This window comes from Oncorhynchus nerka, unplaced genomic scaffold, assembly GCF_034236695.1.
Source record: "Oncorhynchus nerka isolate Pitt River unplaced genomic scaffold, Oner_Uvic_2.0 unplaced_scaffold_895, whole genome shotgun sequence".
Classification (NCBI taxonomy): Eukaryota; Metazoa; Chordata; class Actinopteri; order Salmoniformes; family Salmonidae; genus Oncorhynchus; species Oncorhynchus nerka.
Window position 1 is genome coordinate 105,226 of NW_027040400.1, and position 6,906 is coordinate 112,131.

Below are 6,906 nucleotides of genomic sequence, written 5' to 3' on the forward strand. Positions count from 1 at the left end.
TGGACACAAGGCTCAAGAGAGACCTGGACACAAGGCTCAAGAGAGACCTGGACACAAGGCTCAAGAGAGACCTGGACACAAGTCATCTTAAATGTATCTACCCACAACACTTCCTGTTGTTGGTCCAATCCCAGATCCCCTTGCTGCAGCGAGCCTAGGTCCTGTCACTCCGCCCCCTGTCTCTGCTGGCCAATTCCTGGAGCGTCCCCGCATGGTTGCAGACCAACAGTGCTCTCTCTAGCAAGGGCTCTTTGAAGGGCAAGACCTGGGCTAAATACTATGTCAGGTATCATACAGTATACACACCTTAACCTGGACTAAATACTATGTCAGGTATCATACAGTATACACACCTTAACCTGGGCTAAATACTATGTCAGGATTCATACAGTAGACACACCTTAACCTGGGCTAAATACTATGTCAGGTATCATACAGTAGACACACCTGAACCTAAACTAAATACTATTTCAGGTATCATACAGTAGACACACCTGAACCTAAACTAAATACTATGTCAGGTATCATACAGTATACACACCTTAATCTGGACTAAATACTATGTCAGGTATCATACAGTACACACACCTTAATCTGGACTAAATACTATGTCAGGTATCATACAGTATACACACCTTAACCTGGGCTAAATACGATGTCAGGTATCATACAGTATACACACCTTAACCTGGGCTAAATACTATGTCAGGTATCATACAGTATACACACAACCTGGGCTAAATACTATGTCAGGTATCATACAGTATACACACCTTAACCAGGGCTAAATACTATGTCAGGAATCATACAGTAGACACACCTTAACCTGGGCTAAATACTATGTCAGGAATCATACAGTAGACACACCTAAACCTGGGCTAAATACTATGTCAGGATTCATACAATATACACACCTTAACCTGGGCTAAATACTATGTCAGGTATCATACTGGGCACATGGAGCCTTACAGAGGAGTTGGACTTTTCCCCCTCTCTCTGAGTATTCATTCTACTTCCTCTCCCTCAGGTTCCTGGAGGAGTATGCCAAATACAACCTATCATTCTGGGCCGTGACCACAGGCAACGAGCCCTCTGCTGGACAGATGACCAACTACAGGCCACATCTCACTTTATATTACATGTGTATCTAAGGCAGGTACATAATTGACAACAGGAAAAAGTGATATTTAGTTAGTAGTTGCATTCTGGTAATGAAGTTGGTTATAGAGGAAGTCCATGTTACAGGTTCTTTTATCTCAGTTGGTAATGTATGGAGCTCGTAACGCAGGGTAGTGGGTGAGATTCCCGGAACCACCAAAATACCTCAAATCTATGCACGCTTTGGATAAAAGTGTCTGCTAAATGGCATATATTATAACAGTAATCTGTTTTCTCTGCTCCAGTTTCCAGGCTCTGGGCTTCACAGTAGAGGAGCAGAGGGATTGGGTGGGCCTGGACCTTGGCCCCGCCCTGCACACCTCCAAATCAAATCAAATACTCTCTAAGAGTGCAATTAACACTCATTGGTGTAACTCAATCAAAAATTAATCCAAATCAAATGTATTTATATAGCCCTTCGTACATCAGCTGATATCTCAAAGTGCTGTACAGAAACCCAGCCTAAAACCCCAAACAGCAAGCAATGCAGGTGTAGAAGCACGGTGGCTAGGAAAAACTCCCTAGAAAGGCCAAAACCTAGGAAGAAACCTAGAGAGGAACCAGGCTATGTGGGGTGGCCAGTCCTCTTCTGGCTGTGCCGGGTGGAGATTATAACAGAACATGGCCAAGATGTTCAAATGTTCCTAAATGACCAGCATGGTCGAATAATAATAAGGTAGAACAGTTGAAACTGGAGCAGCAGCATGGCCAGGTGGACTGGGGACAGCAAGGAGTCATCATGTCAGGTAGTCCTGAGGCATGGTCCTAGGGCTCAGGTCCTCCGAGAGAGAGAAAGAGAGAATTAGAGAGAGCACACTTAAATTCACACAGGACACCGAATAGGACAGGAGAAGTATTGCAGATATAACAAACTGACCCTAGCCCCCCGACACATAAACTACTGCAGCATAAATACTGGAGGCTGAGACGGGAGGGGTCAGGAGACACTGTGGCCCCATCCGAGGACACCCCCGAACAGGGCCAAACAGGAAGGATATAACCCCACCCACTTTGCCAAAGCACAGCCCCCACACCACTAGAGGGATATCTTCAACCACCAACTTACCATCCTGAGACAAGGCTGAGTATAGCTAGCCCACAAAGATCTCCGCCACGGCACAACCCAAGGGGGGGCGCCAACCCAGACAGGATGACCAAATCAGTGAATCAACCCACTCAGGTGACGCACCCCCTTCAGGGACGGTAGGAGAGAGCCCCAGTAAGCCAGTGACTCAGCCCCTGTAATAGGGTTAGAGGCAGAGAATCCCAGTGGAAAGAGGGGAACCGGCCAGGCAGAGACAGCAAGGGCGGTTCGTTGCTCCAGAGCCTTTCCGTTCACCTTCCCATTCCTGGGCCAGACTACACTCAATCATATGACCCACTGAAGAGATGAGTCTTCAGTAAGGACTTAAAGGTTGAGACCGAGTTTGCGTCTCTGACATGGGTAGGCAGACCGTTCCATAAAAATGGAGCTCTATAGGAGAAAGCCCTGCCTCCAGCTGTTTGCTTAGAAATTCACACACACCTCTGCTACTGCCACACTGGGCTAGAGTGGTGTGAGAGAAGCACTCTGAAAGAAGAGGGGGGGCTTTGAGAGAGGGAGGAAAGGAATTAGAGATGATGGGGTAAGGTAGGATCAAAGAGGAGAGAGAGAGAGAGAGAGAGAGAGAGAGAGAGAGAGAGTCAAAAAAGAAGGATGCATGGGAAAAGGGCAGAAGTCCATAAAGAAATAGTGAAATGTTGAAAGTGTACATTTGGACAATATTGAAGTATGCTCCTCCTCCCCCCCAGGTCCTCAGTGATGTGCGTGCTGGCAGGTATATCCATGGTGTTGGAGTCCACTGGTACCTGGACACCCTGGTGCCGGCAGAGCTCTCCCTGGGCACTACCCACCACCTGTACCCAGAATACTACCTGTTTGGAACGGAGGCCTGCGCTGGCTGGAGCCCCTCAGACAGAGGAGTATGGCTGGGAGAGAGCTGAGCAGTACGCACACAGCATCATACAGGTAAGACACATGACCTAGAATGAGGATCGTCAATACTCTTTCTTAGTCACATGCCTAACGGGTGAGAATAACATCGTACAGGTGTACAAGTGAATGTGTTACTGCGGCAGGTAATTGAACAGGTCAGCATGACATCAGACAAAAAGATGTTGAGTGTGACCTCAATGTTTTGTCAGATTCCTGTGTATGATCAAGTTAGTAGCTTAGGTGCTGGTTGTGAAATGTTACAGGGGCCAACTGATGAATTGAAGGTGTGTCTGTGAGCTTTCATAGCATGGCCCACTTTAGGTACTGTACTGTCCCATGTTCTATAGCATGGCCCACTTCAGATACTGTCACACCTTCTATAGCATGGCCCACTTCAGGTACTGTCCCAACTTCTATAGAATGGCCCAATTCAGGTACTGTCCCACCTTCTATAGTATGGCCCACTTCAGGTACTGTCCCACCTTCTATAGTATGGCCCACTTCAGGTACTGTCTCACCTTCTATAGCATGGCCCAATTCAGGTACTGTCCCACCTTCTATAGTATGGCCCACTTCAGGTACTGTACTGTTCCACCTTCTATAGCATGGCCCACTTCAGGTACTGTACTGTCCCACCTTCTATACCATGGCCCACTTCATGTACTGTACTGTCCCACCTTCCTTAGCATGGCCCACTTCAGGTACTGTACCACCTTCTATAGCATTGCCCACATAAGGTACTGTACCACCTTCTATAGCATGGCCCACTTCCACCTTCTATAGTGGCTGTACTGTACCACCTTCTATAGCATGGCCCACTTCAAGCCCACTTCTATAGCATTGCCCACATCAGGTACTGTACCACCTTCTATAGCATGGCCCACTTCAAGTACTGTACCACCTTCTATAGCATGGCCCACTTCAAGTACTGTACCACCTTCTATAGCATTGCCCACATCAGGTACTGTACCACCTTCTATAGCATGGCCCACTTCAAGTACTGTACCACCTTCTATAGCATGGCCCACTTCAGGTACTGTATAGCATTGCCCACTTCAAGTACTGTACCACCTTCTATAGCATGGACCACTTCAAGTACTGTACCACCTTCTATAGCATGGCCCATTTCAGGTACTGTACTGCCCAACCTTCTATTGCATGGCCCACTTCAGGTACTGTCCCACCTTCTATAGTATGGCCCACTTCAGGTACTGTCCCACCTTCTATAGAATGGCCCAATTCAGGTACTGTCCCACCTTCTATAGTATGGCCCACTTCAGGTACTGTCCCACCTTCTATGGTATGGCCCACTTCAGGTACTGTCCCACCTTCTATAGCATGGCCCACTTCAGGTACTGTCCCACCTTCTATAGCATGGCCCAATTCAGGTACTGTACTGTCCCACCTTCTATAGCATGGCCCACTTCAGGTACTGTAACACCTTCTATAGTATGGCCCACTTCAGGTACTGTACTGTTCCACCTTCTAAACCATGGCCCACTTCAGGTACTGTACTGTCCCACCTTCTATTCCATGGCCCACTTCAGGTACTGTACTGTCCCACCTTCTATAGCATGGCCCATTTAAGGTACTGTCCCACCTTCTATAGCATGGTCCACTTCAGGTACTGTTCCACCTTCTATAGCATGGCCCACTTCAGGTACTGTCCCACCTTCTATAGCATGGCCCACTTCAGGTACTGTACTGTCCCACCTTCTATTGCATGGCCCGCTTCAGGTACTGCACCATCCCACCTTCTATAGCATGGCCCACTTCAGCTACTGTCCCACCTTCTATAGCATGGCCCACTTCAGGTACTGTACCACCTTCTATAGCATGGCCCACTTTAGGTACTGTACCACCTTCTATAGCATGGTCCACTTCAGGTACTGTACCACCTTCTATAGCATGGCCCACTTCAGGTACTGTCCCGCCTTCTATAGCACGGTCCAATGCAGGTACTGTCCCACCTATAGCATTGCCGACTTCAGGTACTGTACCACCTTCTATAGCATGGCACACTTCAGGTACTGTTCCACCTTCTATAGCATGGCCCACTTCAGGTACTGTACCACCTTCTATAGCATGGCCCATTTCAGGTAATGTCCCACCTTCTATAGCATGGCCTATTTCAGGTACTGTACCACCTTCTATAGCATGGCCCACTTCAGGTACTGTACCACCTTCTATAGCATGGCCCATTTCAGGTACTGTACCACCTTCTATAGCATGGTCCACTTCAGGTACTGCACCACCTTCTATAGCATGGCCCACTTCAGGTACTGTCCCACCTTCTATAGTATGGCCCACTTCAGGTACTGTCCCACCTTCTATAGTATGGCCCACTTCAGGTACTGTCCCACCTTCTATAATATGGCCCACTTCAGGTACTGTCTCACCTTCTATAGCATGGCCCAATTCAGGTACTGTCCCACCTTCTATGGTATGGCCCACTTCAGGTACTGTACTGTTCCACCTTCTATAGCATGGCCCACTTCAGGTACTGTACTGTCCCACCTTCTATACCATGGCCCACTTCATGTACTGTACTGTCCCACCTTCTATACCATGGCCCACCTCAGGTACTGTCCCACCTTCTATAGCATTGCCGACTTCAAGTACTGTACCACCTTCTATAGCATGGCCCACTTCAAGTACTGTACCACCTTCTATAGCATGGCCCACTTCAAGTACTGTACCACCTTCTATAGCATGGCCCACTTCAAGTACTGTACCACCTTCTATAGCATTGCCCACATCAGGTACTGTACCACCTTCTATAGCATGGCCCACTTCAGGTACTGTCCCGCCTTCTATAGCACGGTCCAATGCAGGTACTGTCCCACCTATAGCATTGCCGACTTCAGGTGCTGTACCACCTTCTATAGCATGGCACACTTCAGGTACTGTTCCACCTTCTATAGCATGGCCCACTTCAGGTACTGTACCACCTTCTATAGCATGGCCCATTTCAGGTAATGTCCCACCTTCTATAGCATGGCCTATTTCAGGTACTGTACCACCTTCTATAGCATGGCCCACTTCAGGTACTGTACCACCTTCTATAGCATGGCCCATTTCAGGTACTGTACCACCTTCTATAGCATGGTCCACTTCAGGTACTGCACCACCTACTATAGCATGGCCCACTTCAGGTACTGTCCCACCTTCTATAGTATGGCCCACTTCAGGTACTGTCCCACCTTCTATAGTATGGCCCACTTCAGGTACTGTCTCACCTTCTATAGCATGGCCCAATTCAGGTACTGTCCCACCTTCTATGGTATGGCCCACTTCAGGTACTGTACCTATCCACCTTCTATAGCATGGCCCACTTCAGGTACTGTACTGTCCCACCTTCTATACCATGGCCCACTTCATGTACTGTACTGTCCCACCTTCTATACCACCTCAGGCCCACCTTCTATAGGTACTGTCCCACCTTCTATAGCATTGCCCACTTCAAGTACTGTACCACCTTCTATAGCATGGCCCACTTCAAGTACTGTACCACCTTCTATAGCATGGCCCACTTCAAGTACTGTACCACCTTCTATAGCATGGCCCACTTCAAGTACTGTACCACCTTCTATAGCATTGCCCACATCAGGTACTGTACCACCTTCTATAGCATGGCCCACTTCAAGTACTGTACCACCTTCTATAGCATGGCCCACTTCAAGTACTGTACCACCTTCTATAGCATTGCCCACATCAGGTACTGTACCACCTTCTTATAGCATGGCCCACTTCAAGTACTGTACCACCTTCTA